We start from the raw sequence: 17,406 nt of genomic DNA on the forward strand, positions 1-17,406 counted from the left end.
CATTCTCTAGTAGTGAAACATGTGACAAATGTTAGTGTGACTCAGAAAAATACTGACTCACAAAGTGCAGCTCTGTTCTTACTATATTAATAAACTGTATCCATATGGTTATGTAGCTATTGCCAATAATAGGATTTTCACATTACTGCTATTTATCAAATAAAAACAGTTGAAACACATTAATTATGGACAGAGACCTTCATCTAGTAATCTTTACATGTATCTAGTTTAACCACTTTATTTATGTGGGCAACACAGTCATGCATCAGACAACACAAAAGTCGGGTTTTGGGGTGCCCCAAACTTCCATTTGGGCGCTCTAACCAGGGTTTTGCACGGGTTTAGCCACTTTAAGCATCTAAACCCGGTGTATTTATGTGCGACAAGCGCAATAATGGCGTCTTTCACACATTAGCATAAATATTTGGATATCGCCCATCAGGCACTTACAGGCGTGATAAAACAATTGAATTCCCCCCGAAGAGTTCTAATTATTTAAATGTACAGAAAGTTATTATCAGTAAAATTGTATTTAATATTAAATGTCCAACAAGGATAACTTTTAAATCTGGAGTAAGTAGCAGATATTACTCATCCCCTGGTAATTTCAGGTGTAACCATCCACCATGCAGACAGTACACAGTAGTAGAGTTTTGCACAGCGGCCTTGGATGGTCCATTCAGCTACCATGAAGGTGCATGCTTCCTACCTGTATGCAGTTGCAGCAAAGTAAAAGCGTGTCTCAATGTAAGGAGAGTGAGAGAAATATTTGTGCTAAAGTGTAAATGTTACAGACAAGTACAAATATTATTATACTATATTATATTATTAGTGATACACCTTTCAATTAAATAAAACTTTTCTGTTTTTCCCCTGAAAACTGCTTTAGCATCTTTAATGGGTAAAATTAATTTTGGTGCTGATGCGATTGCTCAAGTGTCTTTTGCCGTAGTTATGTCTGCGACTTTATGCTAATGCCAGTATAAGTCCTTCCCTGGTGTACAACAAGTGTGCATCTGAATGTGCAAGGACTGGGACTTCCTTTTTGTGTCTTAAAGACACACAATCACGCTTTCTGTGTCTTTAGACGTAACTATCATTGCAACTTGCATCAGCTCTATGCCATGACAGTGTTTTTGTCAGAGTATGGCCTCATATGTAACCAATTATAAGTGTCTGAGGGCCTGATTCAGCTTGGATTGCAATTGCATCTGCGAATCGTGACGGAACGCAGCTGTGGACACAACCTTGTCCGTGCGTAGAGACGCCCACTCCTGCCTCCTCTTCTGCGAGAGAACACACAGACCAGCGTACACATCGGGAACATTGGCCACCATTGACCACTTACCTGTCTCTAATTCTGCGAGTCTCTTCACATGCAGAGAGCTCTTGTGCTGCGGAGGTGATCACAATGGCTAATTTATGGATGCCCATTGAACGACGCCCAAACGGGAAGTCACACCTTTTTTTAGGACCAACCCCATCTCCTCCCTCAAATGCTTGCTAGCTGTCAATCACTTCTGCATGTTCGCTGGCTTGCGAGTGCCATCGCAATGTAATCACATGCGTGCAATATACGCACAAGTGCACAGGATGAAAAATCGCTTGGCTGCGTTGTTTGCAATTGTGATCCAAGCTGAATTAGGCCCTGAGTTTGCAACAAATTATGCAACACTCCCAGAACACGTTAAATTGGTGTAATGGTTAGCATTACTGCTTCACCACACTGAGGTTGTGGGTTCAAATCCCACTATGGCCCCAACTGTGTGGAGTTTGTATATTCTCCATGTACTTGCATGAGTTTCCTCTGGGTATGGTTTCCTACCACAGTCCAAAAATATACTGGTGGATTAATTGGCTCCCCACAAAAACTAACCCTAGTGTGTGTGTGTACATGTGATAGGGAATATAGATTGTAAGCTCCACTGGGGCAGGGACTGATGTGAATGGCCAAATATGCTCTGTAAAGCGATGAGGAATATATGTGCGCTACATAATAACTGGTAATAATTAATAATAAATATGTCAGGGGATCTCCGTGCCTCTCAGTTACTGCCCAGGAACGTCCAGTACATTTCTGAGACGTGTCTCAATTGCTAATGCAACTCTGTGCATACACACTGTGAGACGCATACACTGTGTGACTTTGTAGCTATTTAGATACATGCGAAGTTCAAAAACATTGACCATTTCAGTTAATATCAGTATTGCATCTGAATCAGAGTCAGGGCCTATGAGAAGGAGGCACAGTGTTCACCCTAGTTTTTAAAGCATGTGAGAAAAAAAGTTTTCCACTGAACAAAAACATTGATAATGATTAGTTGAGGGTAAAGTACGGACCTTGTTGCGTATGAATTGAATGTCACAAAACTGTCAAATTATGCAAAATTCTTGGGGGTAAATTTCCTAAGAATCGTATGTGGCTCAGTTTGCATTACTGTGCGAGTTTCCCATGAAGTTGCAACTCAGAGATTTACTAAAGGCAAGCCCGCATGTAAACACATGATCTCGCACAAAAATAGATGGCACAACATGCAACCCAACCTGCACACTCACACTACATACTTACCTACTCCATGGCACTGGTCAGCCCCCTCCTCCAGGTAGACTTCCAGGGGGCTTTGCAGAAAAACAAACCACTCTCCCGATTCCATGCACATGCTAGCAAGGCACTGCCCTTTCAATTATCGGGCATAAATATGAACAGAAGTATCAAGTTTTCCAACCCGACACTTTGTAAATAAACCCCAAAATCGTATTTAGCCTCATCTCACATGGCTATCCTGACCTACGAGCAGACTGTGGAAATGGTAAAAGCTGGCCAGAGATGATTCAAACAGTTTCCATCCACTACCCGTGTTTTCCTTTACAAGGGGCATGCAACAGAGACGCACTGCTATTATGGAAGGGGCATGCAAAAGAGATGCACTGCTATTATGGAAGGGGCATGCAACATATATGCACTGCTATTATGGAAGGGGCATGCAACATACATGCATTGCTATTATAGAAGGGACATGCCACATATATGCACTGCTATTATGGAAGGGGCATGCAACATACATGCATTGCTATTATAGAAGGGACATGCCACATATATGCACTGCTATTATGGAAGGGGCATGCCACATATATGCACTGCTATTATAGAAGGGACATGCCACATATATGCACTGCTATTATGGAAGGGGCATGCCACATATATGCACTGCTATTATAGAAGGGACATGCCACATATATGCACTGCTATTATGGAAGGGGCATGCCACATATATGCATTGCTATTATAGAAGGGACATGCCACATATATGCACTGCTATTATGGAAGAGGCATGCCACATATATGCACTGCTATTATAGAAGGGACTTGCCACATATATGCACTGCTATTATGGAAGGGGCGTGCAACATACATGCATTGCTATTATAGAAGGGACATGCCACATATATGCACTGCTATTATGGAAGGGGCATGCCACATATATGCACTGCTATTATAGAAGGGACATGCCACATATATGCACTGCTATTATGGAAGGGGCATGCCACATATATGCACTGCTATTATGGAAGGGGCATGCCACTTATATGCACTGCCATTATGGAAGGGGCATGCCACATATATGCACTGCTATTATAGAAGGGACATGCCACATATATGCACTGCCATTATGGAAGGGACATGCAACATACATGCATTGCTATTATAGAAGGGACATGCCACATATATGCACTGCCATTATGGAAGGGACATGCAACATACATGCATTGCTATTATAGAAGGGACATGCCACATATATGCACTGCCATTATGGAAGGGACATGCAACATACATGCATTGCTATTATAGAAGCAGCATGCATGAGAGGAAACAGAAAGATAATACAACCTCCCTCTGTAAGAGCTGCAGTCTCTTAGTTGCTTTTAGTTCTTGAGCTTGTCAGCTAGAAAATCCCCTAATATTCATAGTGCTGAATTGCTTCCATTGTGGCACACAAGTTAATGGAGATGTAATTTCATTGTCACACAGGAGCTGCAAAGCTCAGAGCACAGAAGGCCTTGCGTGCAGCATCTCCAGAGTTTTCCCAGTCACTGTATAATCATGTAATGAGAGTTGACATTAATTTGAAACATTCCATAGTAAAATATTTTAACATAAGGTAAATTGTAAGAATGTCTTCTCAACATGCAACTCGGTGAAATATTTCCTTAATATGTAACCTCTCTCTTACATAAGTCTAAAGGAACACATTATAGAACATTAAATATAGGTCATTTACTTTAGAAGCAGCATTAGCCAAAGAAAGGAAAAAAACATGTTTGACTGACATTAACTTCCAAAGCCATTATGTTTATTGTTTCAGACCCTAGTGTACATAATTTAACTCTAGAAGTAAATTCGATTACAGCCAGTGTTCCTTGCAGCTATTTTTGTCACTGTTATTCCATACTTATCTGATCCGCTGTGACTGTCAATTTACTGCTTTTCTTATAGTAAGCAGGTTTCATCTAAGCATCCAAACGAATTACAGTATTTGCCTGGCAGCACTGGTTCTTGCAGATTGTATTTTCTTATTCCCTGCTTACCCACAAGCTTGTCTCTAAGTGACCTTTTGTCCTCATGCCTACTTTTATAGTGCAGTTGCGAAATTTGTTTTTCCAATAAAGTATGATATTAACTACAACGTAAAGATAAACTAAAATGCCTGCACAACATGGACCTTATTCAATACAACTTCACTTCGCAGTCGGATCTTGCGTTCTTTTGCTTCCGAGCTGTCCATACGCATCTTTGTGCAACTACAGATTAGACATAGGCAATAAGCGGCCCCCCAGATGTTGTAAAACTACACATCCCAGCATGCCCTGCCACAGTTTTGCTATTGGCCATGCTAAAAATTTTGCAATGCATGCTGGGATTTGTAGTTCAACAACAGCTGAAAGGCCGCTTATTGCCCACCCTCACACTCATTACAGTAATTCGTATTTTGTCAGGATCTCCACTTGCAGCTGAATGGGCAGGGCCGGCTCTAGGGGTGTTCGACCTGTGCGGTCGCATAGGGGTGCCACCCATAGAGGGCGCACTCCTCCCCAACATCCAGATTTCAGCGGGACACTACTGTCCCACCCGTGGGCCGAAGTGGCCCGTGGGTGGTCAAATCGGAAGGCTGGGGACTCCCACGGCTGCAGCTGTGCCGGACCGCGGAGACTCTGAATGGATGCTGCGCGCATGCGCGCGACATCCATTCAGTGACGGGAGAGGGGCTGGGGGAAGCCCAGCTAGTGAGGCTCCCCCCAGCCTGATGTTATTTGGAGGCGGGCATACCTCCTAATAATGTCACGTAGGGGGCGTGGCCTATGGCAATTAGTTCACGCCCCCTCTCTGCGCGCGATGATAGGGCGCACTGAAGAGGGCCGGCACAGGGTGCTCCAACCCCTGAGCCGGCCCTGTGAATGACTGTAACTTAGAAGCGACAAAGGCACGCAGGCTAAGTGTTCTGTATGTTTTCAGATAGATCTCTTGCACCAGGAAAAAGGCAAACATGCACTGATAGTGATGACGCCAACTTATACAAGCGGATGTAGTAATAGGAGTGGTGCTTCTAACGAGTCTACTGATTACATTTAAATTTACAGTTAATGACTTTTAGGCCTCACGTTATTTAAATACAAATTGTAGTCAAGCATCTAACAATGTAAAGCATTATTATAGAGGATGCATATGTATTTGCACTGTGTATGTGAGGTCTGAAAAAAAGTACACATTTACTACTTATATTGCATGACACAGTATAGATTAAATGCAGTTAGGTTATACCATAGTTGCCTACTTTTGAAAAAGCATTTCAGGGAGATTGTGGAAGCAACACCTATGAGCGCGGCGGTAAAGTGGGCGTGTACTGCTACATCTGAGAGGCATGTCATAAAATTCATTTATATCCAAATGTAATCGAGCCCCAAAGCATTTGGTAAGATCTATTTGTTGATGAAAACACACTGATACTTTTCAGAAAATTCATGTAGTCATAGGGATTATTGTGCTTTATAACCAATGCAGGGAAATTATACTAATGATCCCATTTGAATGTATATATCTGTTTTTTTTAATATAACAGCTACATAATGGGGGTAAGGTGCAATCAGGAAGATTGCCAGACTCTTCAGGGAGACAGGGAGATTGCTACTATTTCAGGGATTCTCCCTGACAATGAGGCAAAGTTGGCAAGTATGGGTTATACAGTATAATAATGCAGGATCATCTTTGGAATTTGTCTTATAGAATCCAATATTGAAAATTCTACTGCCGTTCTATACCAAATATAAGGCCTGATTCTGAGATCTCTCCAAAGTGACTGCAAGTGCGGATGTCTGCAGCACCTGGATTTACTACCTTATGCAAATGCTAATATCCATCTGTATTCATGTGTATGGTGGCTTTGAGCTTGCAGATGCTGGACAAGCAGGAGGGGACAGGCTAGTGACAGATGGCTCAACTTCAAGTGTAATTTTCTTGAAGATAACAATATTTGTTTCATGTCTGAAAGCAGAGAATATAACTTTATATTTATAATTTTATGTTTATAAAGTTAAGTGTTACCTTCATTTTACTTACGCTTAATCAACTACTGCACTAATACACATATTATTCCTGTAAACAATACACTAACTCCTGATATTTTCGGTTTTCCTTTGAGATTACACTGCTGATTACAATTATCAGATGGCAGAGGAAATCCAGGATTTAAAGATGGGTTTACAAATCTTTGATTTCAAGACAAATCTAAAGAAAAACTATTTGTAATGAACAAGTCACAGACGGAATGGGTTTGAAATCCCGGCAGTCGGGATGCCTGCTGTCAATATACCAACAGTGGCATCCCGATGCTTAAGATCCCGACAAGGGCCCGTAAGTATAGTAACCCTCCTCCCCTTCTACACCTAACCCTGTGTTCCCACATCCTAACACTAACCATCCCCTCACCCCATCCTAACCCTCCCCCCTTGGTACCTAAACCATCGTCAGCATATCACCTACTGTCTGTATTCCGGCTCCGGTGTTTTGGCCAGGCAGTGGCATTCCGGCGCTGGGATTTCGTCAGCCTTGATGCCGGGTGTAGGTATACTAACTACATCCCATCACAGACACTTAGGGGTATATTTACTAAAGTGCTGGTTTTTAGAAGTGGAGATGTTGCCCATAGCAACCAGATTATACTCAACATTTATATAGCACCCTACAGAATATAATAGCTAAAATCTGATTGGTTGCTATGGGCAACATCTCCACTTCTAAAAACCTGCACGTTAGTAAATATACCCCTTAGGATGGAAAAGAAAGGAACATCATACTAATCCCTCTTCTCAGGTCATTATGCTGAGTCACTGATTTAGAGGACTGCAGAAATGTTCATGCATACGCTACGCACAAAACATCGCTCAGCTACATGATCATCAACACTGCGTGTGTATTGTGTGCGACTCAGAATCAGGCATAGTACATTTACATCTACAGTATTACAAGGACGTGTATGAGCATATAATATAGATACAAAAATATGTCAGCATATATCAATATGCAAAAAGGTAAACATTACAGGCCTGATTCAGAGCCACATGCAGTCTTGATGTTCACATAGTTGAATGATTATTTGCAACTGTGCTTGTACAAAAATGTCAGAAAACCCCTACTGCACATATGTTACACAGAGTGTACGCGAAAAGGTGCTGTTGCCATTGGGACACACAGTATCAGTTCCTGGGTGGTTACTGTGAGGTGGCTAGAAGTGAACGCATAAAATGGTCCGCCTCATCGGTGTGTTATGGAAGTATCGCGGGCGTGTCAGTGAAAGCGGCTGCGTTCCCAAATGCACAGCCACAAATGTCTTAGTTAGAGAAACTGTACCTGCCATAGGCCTAGTGCAACTGTAGATTTTGGCATCTAAAAAAAAAAAATCACCAGTGGTATTACAGTGTGCAGAGACGCTGAAAGTGAGCGCTTCTATCCTTGCACATTCAGATGCAGGCTACTACATCGGAGCAGGGCTGATACTAGCGTTTGCATATTATTGCAGCCACGACTCCAGCAATAGACGCAAGATCGGATACAGCAGCGTCCGCCTCTGAGTCAGGCCCTACATACCACAATTGACACAGAGGACCTGATTCTGAGTTGCACACAAAAGCAGCAGCATCTATTGACGGTCCCTCATCTACGAGCTTATGCCAATGCCGCTACAAACTCCTTCCCTTGTCCACTTTTAGCATTTGTCCACGTTGTAATACTTATTGGTGCATCCTTATACGCTACCATCAGTTGCACCATCAACACTTGCACCAGCCCTATGCAGTGGCACACGCAAGAGCGGTTTCTGAGAACCCAGAACCCCCTGATGGGCCAAGGTTTTTATTTGAGATGGAGACAGGTATGTCTCTGTCTCTACAGTAACTGCTACAGCTACGATCGGAGCTTCAACATATGCTCAGCAGCTCTCTGTGCTTTGCAATGCATTACACAGGCGTTTCAGGAGGTGGCGAAGGTGAGGGAACTGCAGGCACTCAGCAGCATTCATTTCTATCCACCTCCTAATAACCGCCCAGGAACGTCCATCACTTTTCCGCCAAGTTTCTGATACCATCTGTCCTGATCACAACAGCACCTTAGTGCGTACACTGTGTAACGCTTGCACCGTAGTTTTTGTAACAATTGAATTGTTTATGGCACCCATTCATTATCGCGCTTGTCATGCCCAAATAGGCAGAGTTTACCCGCGTATAGTGGCTAAACCCATCTAAAGTCCTGGTTAGGGCACCCAAATGGTAGTTTGGGTACCCTAAAACCACTGACAATTCGCACATTTTTACTCACCTCCTCAGGAGGAGCAGAAGAGCAGGCGCCTAATGGAGCAGCAATTCAATTGCTCAGTCAGGTGCCTGGCACTGAAAGACGCCTGCGTTAACAATTGAATTGCCCCCTAAGAAAGATGCACGCACAGCTCTGGCTGGGAGCTGTCCTAAATAGCCAACACGTTAGCAGCTCTGCCTCTTTGTCCAGGTTGTGCAGCAGGAGCATTGGTAGGGTAGGTAGAGAAGCTGAGAGAGAGGAGAGAGGAGGCTGATGCTGAGCACTGTGAGCAGCACTGGGGTGGGGGTGGGGCCCGCTGCCTGTGATGACTCGTATATGTAAGCCAGTGATCTGAGGAGTCTGAAGTAAGCTTAGCTGTCTGCTTCAGACTCCTCTGTTCACTGGCTAAGAGAGCAGATGAGTCATCCTGAAGCTCCACCCACACCCCAGTTTGTGCCGTGTTCAGCTACTCCAGGGACCCGGGCCGGCTGCCAGCCGGCATGATGACAGCAGTGACAGCAGGCTCTGCATGCAGAGGAGCCAACTGCCAGGGAGCAAGACTGGCCAGCATTATTATAGGTAAGTGTTGGAGGGAGGCACAGTGTGGGTGAGAGGAGGGGGCACAGTATGGGTGAGATGAGGGAAGGGGGTCACAGTGCGGGTGACATAAGGGAAAGGGAGCACAGGGTGGGCAAGATGAGGGAGCACAGGGTGGGCAAGATGAGTGGGCAAGATGAGGGGGCACAGTGTGGGTGAGATGAGGGAAGGGGAAGCACAGTGTGGGTAAGATGAGAGAAAGGGGAAGCACAGTGGGTGAGATGAGGGACAGGGGGAGCACAGTGTGGGTGAGATGAGGGATGGGGGAGCATGGTGTGGGTGAGATGAGGGATGGGGGAGCACAGTGCAGGATAGGGAAAAGGTAGTACAATGCGGGATGTGGAGCACAGTGGGATACAGAAAAGGGGAGGCAGAACATATAGGGGATACAATGCAGAACATATAGGGGGAAGCACATGTGTACAGATATATGAAAGGACAAGACAATATATTTTATGATGACATATTTTATAGCGGCTTTTTTTGCTGGTCAAGTTAAGTCTGCTGGGAGTCAAGTAGATGGCGAAGTCAAGCTACCGCCCAGAGACGAGTGAGGATCCAGCGCCTGACAAGGTCAGCAGAGCAGGTAAGGTCCCAGTGGGACAACCCTACCTCATTACCACCCTAGACCACCAGGGTGTCAGGCCTTTTTCCCTGGGCATACAGTGGCACATAGCAAAGCTAGGGCCACTTGCTTGTCTTTGCCTCCCAATCTAAAAGTTACCAGCTCATCCCTCACTACCCCCCCCCCCCTTCTGCGGCACAATAGAGTGAGTCAAGTCACTTCTCACTTAGCCGCCCAGGCCCGCCCTCCCGCTCCACCTCCTACATATGCTGCAAAAAAGTTTTTCTAGTGAGCCAGCACGGTGTGACGTCAAGGGGTGGGGGGGGGCGGTTTAGGGGGGGCTAGGAGGGGGGCCCTGCCTATTTTGTCAATCCCGGGCCCCACAATTTTTTATGGCGGCCCTGTGTAACAGCAACATATTCGAAAGCACTGTAAGAATCAGAACACAAGGCAAAGATGGCAGGCACTGATTGCTACTTGATTCCTTCGTTCTCTTCTGAAGTAGCTCTTACCAGTACACCCCACATTCAGTCTCCAACATAGAAGGAGCTGACTGGTAAGCAGTGAGTTTCTGTTACTATCAGTGTGCAAAAGACAGATATCACAGTGTTACCGAACAGTGACAGCTGCTTATTTTCCTAGGTTTGTCTGCTTATGGTATCAGTCATGTGAGAGAGTAAGCCTGGGTACACATTAGAATGATGTGTTTCCCAGCCGACGGGGCGACTGACGGAACGTCACGGTGGTCGCTGATACACACAATGAATGATATAGCGCACGATTGCACAATATATCGTTCAGTGACCGTAACCAGAAGCATGGGGTTGTACGTCATATCTTCTGATTTGCCATGCAGCATGACAGATCAGAAGATGTTGTATACCACCCACGGCATTGCGCAATCGTTCATACACACTATGCGACCCGCACGATTTGTAGTTCCAATTTGCCTGGAAATGATATATTGTGCCAATATTGCTGTAGTATGTACCCACCCTAACGGTGGTGGGCCCTGGTGTAGCCCTGCCTGTTCTCTCTAACCTCAGATGTTATTACAGTGCACAAAAGCAGAAGTACTGAAAAATATCAACTGTTTGGTTTCTGCATTTTAACTTTTATTTATAAAGGGGAGATGTATCAATATATATAGGAATCGCAATGGGTGCGAATGTGAGCTCTGCTGCGCAAGGAAACCAGGTATCCATTAGTAGAGTGCCAGATTGTGGGGACAATTGGGGATTGAGTGAGAGTTGGTGAGAAGAGGTGAAGTACCGAAAGGTCTAGTGAGGTAAAGAGGTGTCAGATACTATAAAACAGACACTCCAGGTGGGGAAAAACAGATTAGAAAGGTATCTGATTAAAGAATGTGATATTCAGAGAAAGAATATAATCTAGACTGTGAGAGTGGATATTCCTGGCCAAAGAATGTACTCCAGGGTGTATTCAGTAAAGGTGTCACTGTCCTAGGTAAGTCCAGATGTGTTTTGTTTGTATTCAGCGTTCCTCAGGGAAAAACAATATACAGCATATTAGCTAAGCCTATGGGGAAGATTCTATTAGCCATGGGTTAAATGTCTGAACCTATTAAATTACAGGTTCGCAGTCAACCGGATGAACAAACCCAAGGCAGCTTAATAGATCTGAATACTTGAATAAATTTGAGGAAAGATAAGCACCCTGTTTAGGATGGAATATTGAAAGTTCACCAGGGGTTAAGGAAAGAGGGGGCGTAGTCGGGATTGTGTCCATCAAAACAATAGCCTATGGCAGCAATAATGGGTAGGGCCCATACTATGCATTATAAATAGCCTGGAAGAGGAGACATCTTCCTCTTTTCCAGTTCTGGAACCAGGCTGCTAAGTATCACCTTTTATAATTCATTGTGTTCTGCTCTCACTATATTTCATTAATAGTCCTTTACAGCTCCCATTTGTATATTCATCCAGCCCCCCATGCATCCTTCCACCAGTTCCTGTGGTAAGCCGGCTTTTCTCTCCCCCTCCCCCCAGACCCAGCGCCCTCCGCTCCACCATTCCCCGCCGCCTCTACCCCCCCTCCCTCCACCTCAGCCTCCCCCACGCTGCTTACTCACCCCACATCTGGCAAACACACACAGCGGGCCTTACCCAGGCATGCCACATGGCACCCGGCGGCCCGTGATGCCGCTCATTCCTGCCCTCCAGGCGCATACAACTGGCGCACAACACAGGTCGCCTTTCTGCAGACATGTCATGCGGCACCGGGCAGCTCGCGATGCTGCGCCTTTCACCCTGCAGGCGCGCGTGGTCAGCCCCACACTCCCCATTAACCCACAGCCAAGCTCGCGGTGGTCTCCACAGGGAGGCCGGATACCCCCCGCCTGGCTGCACACCCCCTCCCGGATCAGGCCTCCCGCACTACATGCCACTGCACGGCCCTGCCCACTATCCATCGGTGGCCATTTTAGAGTACAGCAAATAAAATAGCAAAAGCCGGAATGGCCCCCACTGTCCACCCTCCCACTGCCACCACTACAAGTGCAGGGGGGGGGGTTTCACCACCCCCCCAAGGTTTCATCTCCCCAGGATTTCACCTTCCCAGGGTTTCAACCTCCACGTGGTTTCACCCCCAGGGTCGCGCCCCCATAGGGTTTTATCACTGCAAGGTTTCACAACCCCATTATTATTTAGCTCCAGGGTGCCAGACGCTGTTTGTTTGTTTTTTTTCCTGTGCATTCCATTTCTCCCTGATTGCATCCACATATCCGTCCCAGCCCCACCCATTGCTGCACACTGGTGGTTGTCCCTTTTCCACCATCCTGATCAGATGAAAGATGTCACGCCCATGCTTCCACCTCACGTGTTTTATTTCAAATCCTCAGGTTGCCGTCTCAGAGTCTTCCAGAGTGCCACAGGAAGGGTTTTCGGCTGTCCAGGATGTTCAGAAGGCTACTCAAGTCGGGGTGGGCGCACCGCGCAGCGAGGGACAAGCGTTAGCGGGCAGTCGGTCAGGTCAGAGTTTTCATCCACTGGATCACGTGAGCATGTTGTTCTCTTTTTGTGCAGCGTTTTGACTTTTATTTGCTGTGTATAGCGATTCTTCCAGATACACACCGTAGGCCCTGTAAGTTCAGGGAGTATTTGTGCAGACGATTAAGGATAAGCGTAAAAGCCTAAAGAGTCTAGTACTATTATTGGCAGCTAGAGTCCCGGTTACAGGGTCCCGGTTACAGTGGGGGATGGGGTCCATTGTGCAGACGCAGCTTTTCTTAGGTTTGAGGTTAAAGTTATGGCAGCACAGAGGGTGTGGTGATTACCGTTACTGCCTCTCAGGGCAGACTTTGGGCCTGATTCAGATCCACTCGCAAGCGGCTGTCCGCTCGCAAGTGGGTCGATGTTGTGCTCTGCGCATGCGCACGACGGCGGGAGCTCCGTCGTGCGCATGCGCCAGACGCGACGAGCGAAGGACTTTCCTTCGCTCGTTGTGTCTGATCAAAGGGGGCGTGCTGTTGATGTTGATTGACAGCACGCCCCCTTTGGTGGGCATGCCGGGGGCGTGCCTCCCTGACGGGGGCGTTCCCACGGGAACGCCTCCCGCCAGAAGCCGGCCCACTGACATCACTAGTGATGTCAGTGGGAGTGATTTTGGCTCTGATAGAGCCAAAATCACTCCGGGGCTTGCAGTTGAAAACCTCAACCGCAGGCTCCGGCTCGCAGTTTCGATGGTCAAGACCATCGCGGCCATCAAACTGCACGCTCGTATAGGCTGTGGGTGGTGACCCACAGCTATACGAGCGTCCAGGAGGACGCTCCATTTTTATGGAGGGCGGCCCTCATTCAGAGCGTGCGCTCTGCTCAGAGCGTACGGCTCTGAATGAGGGCCTTTGAGGGTTAAGTTGCATCTTTGGCCCAGAGTGGGTGGAGGTTGTAATGCGCTCACGCGAATGGTGTCTGTGAGCGGATTATGAAAGGCAAATGTGTGGGCATGTTTGCCATTACGGGCAACATGATTGGCGTAGTGGTTAGCATTCCTGCCTCACAGTACTGAGGGCTTGGGGTTGCATCCCAAAGAGGTCCTATCGATGTAGAGCTTGTATGTTCTCACTGTGATTGCAGTGTTTGTTTCAGGCGTTTTGGGGTCGGTTACCATCGTTCATACCTGATTTTGGTTACTGGCTTGTTCGTATTCAGGGTGAGTTTCTGCTGGGAAGCCCGGCCGGGGAATTCATGGATGTGTTGAGGGCATGCAGTCCTTTTAGGATGAAGCAGGAAGGTTAGGCAGTGTTTCAGTTCATGATTCAAGGACGTGGAGTTTTTTGGTTGAGGGTTACTCGGTAGTCATGGATACCTATGGGTTCTGGATAACCTGGAGGCAACTCTGCCCAGCCTGTCCAAGTACCTGAAGCACCGGGCGAGGTGAGGGTTATGCGTTCAATAATGTCCAGTGCAGCAGGGAGTCGGGCATAGGTGCATTGAATTCTGCATGCTTTGTGATGACTGCCTTTGGCCAGTAATATAGCCACATTGGCAATGCAGTAACGGGTCGAGGGGGATTCAAATCGAATAGCGAGGGGGTATTACTTTGTTAGAAGGTTTGTTTGTTTTTGGGGGTATTCGTTTGCTCTTAACAAACAATTATACGACATAGTCCAAACGGAACCTCAGTCCATAGGCAATCTCCCGGAAGTCGTTAGGAGTAAATGGGAGGTGGATTAGGGCGCGTGTGGGGCTCTTTATAGTCTTTTCCCTGGGAAGGGATTTTTGTACCTCGCCATGGGGTTTAGATTTATCCAGCATCTTTCTTGCTCAAAACGGTGATATGTCAACGGCACGTTAGATTCGGCATTTGACTGTGAGGTGTACCAATCCTTCGAACAGGCACTGGAGAGGGTGCAAAGTTTTGGTGAGCGAGCTCACCTGGATAAAGTGGATATATTTCTGTGTATGGGAATTGGAGTAGCTGGAACTTGTTCCATAGATAAGTCCCCTTTGACGGGTTGTTCTGTTTTCTTTTCTTTGATGTGTACGCTGCAAGCACGTACACATCATGGGAGGACAACCCAATTCTTTGGTTGCTTTATTGGTAGTAGGGGGCCACTCAGTGGTTTCGTTTGCATGTATTTAATTTTTTTTACAGGCGTCTTTTATTCAATTCTAGGTGTACCAGTTTCTCGCAAGGAAATTGAGGTCTCTGTTTAAACTTTTGTCCTCTCATATGCACACTTAGCTATTTTGCCAATTGCCTTTGGTTAAAGTTAGCCAATTGGGGAATTATTGGGTAGTGTCACTAAAGCAATTGCAATCCCTTCTAGGCCATGAATTTTGATTGATGGGTAATACCCACGGGCAGAAAATTGTCATCGCTTGGATCGCTCCATAACCAGGATTCAAATCTCAACATTTTAATTTGTCTTGGGACTTGTGGGAGGATCTGCATGTTTGGTTGGTAATGTTTCGGGTTTTCAACGGAGTTAGAATCGGACAATTATGGCCTGCAGTTGTTTAAGAATGCGTCTAGTTCCGTAGTTTTTAGGGGAGTTATCAGAGGGCGACTGTGCGCAAGTTTTTGGTCGGAATCATGAATGCGGTGAGATCTACCTGCCAGTATGCTGTGTTTTGGAGTTTCATACAAACCTGGTTGTAGCAGAAAGCTGGGATACCAGACTCGGCACCAGCAGGTTTATGTTATGCGGAGATATTTTAAGTGTAGTTCAAGCGATCTATATTTACGGGGCTGAGTTCCCTTCGGCATTGCATTTGATTATGCGTTCTTTCACCTCTTTGTGAGTTTGCGCTGGAGCATGTACGTTAGGGCGCGTCATGGCAGTGGGGTATGGTATTACAGATATCCTTGTCTCGTTTTGTCCAGGGATTGGTTTTAGGGGCTGGCCACCTCCACTTTTTTGCTGAGATACATGGCTTACCCTAGACCCGTTAATATCGGCTGGCTGTCGCGCCGGAATTTAAATAGTTTGTTTTGAGGTCATTGGCTCTGCATACGCGGAGGATTTAGTTGAGGGTTTGTAAGGTTTAGCAAAGTTTACGCTGAGTTATAGTTGATGTTTTTGTAAGGTTTAGCAAAGTTTTATTGGATACGAGTCCAGGGGGAGGTTCGCCATTCCATACATACCTGTTAGAATTGTTGCGCATGGCATGAGCAAAGTCGTTCTGGAACTTCCACGTCGGCAGCTTGGGCTAGCATTTTTCTTCTTTCACAAAGTTTCCTGTTGTGTCGGTCAAGGGTGTCCCCATTCTAAGTGATTTCGCAAAGACCTATGTAGCTATAAATTGTAAATGAGCTGATAGTTACAGGGTGGAGTATCGCATCGTTAATTAAGAGGCGCAACTTTAATCTGCTAATTTGTTTAGCTTATCTAGAGATCTTTTTAATTGGAGGTTGGTTATCAAATAAGATGATTTAGATATCAACGGGTGGTTGATTGAGGATTAAGTTTTCAGTGCAATCCGTAAGTGTGTCGTATTCATAGATTACTTAAATGATCAGCTTGCTAAAGGGAGATGGACCTCTATCCCAGCTCCAGCACATACTTTCACCAACCCTAGTCGGATTGACAGTACGTTTAATAGTTACAGCCCCCACGCAGCGCACGCTGGCTCCTTCATGCCATACAGACAACATTAGATAGGTTTACTTTACAAGGGTCTTTCACAACTGTTTGATTGCTTTAGATTTGCCACTAGATCAGTTTGGCACACTTTTCAGGATCGGAGCAGCAGTCTGCATGACAGCCGCAGGTGCTTCCTTTGACGCCTTAAAACATTTAGGTCAATGGTAGTCATCAGCCTACAAGAGTTAGTTGGACTGCGATAAGTTGCATAGTTAGCAGTGCTTCTTGCGAGTTTGTTGGGAAACCCAAGGGCCTTATGTCTACTGCTGCTAGGGATTTTGAAGGACTTTTCAGGTTTTGCTGTTTTTCGCCTTCAGATGGGTCACCCAACTATTGTTTTCCTTCCCTTGGCTAGGCTGTTTTCTATAAATTGTATCAGCCTATCTGGACGTCTTTAACCGCTTTTTGCAGGTTATTACAAATGCTAACTGTCGGGTGTGGTTCGTGGGACATTCGTGTATCTACTGGGCTAATGAGCATCTTTTAGTAATTCAGTCCCCGCATTATTAGATACTAATAAGATTCAGAGTTCAGTGTTAGGGGCATGCCTTGATAATTACGATTGCTTTGCATTTATACTTGCTATTAGGAAGGACCTGCAAGTAGTCTATTAGAGATGGCCATCAGTAGGGTATGCTGGCGGTAATACCTAGTCCGGTCACTAATGGGCAGACGTATTATACGGGCACCTTCGATTGCCTTACAAGAAGAGTTTTATAGGTCCGATGAGGTACACCTCACGGGCGCAGGTCTAGAGTGTTTTATTCAAAACATTCCAGTTTTCCTTGCAGTGCA

The sequence above is a fragment of the Taudactylus pleione genome, unplaced genomic scaffold, assembly GCF_031769625.1.
Source record: "Taudactylus pleione unplaced genomic scaffold, aTauple2 ptg000040l, whole genome shotgun sequence".
Taxonomy (NCBI): domain Eukaryota; kingdom Metazoa; phylum Chordata; class Amphibia; order Anura; family Myobatrachidae; genus Taudactylus; species Taudactylus pleione.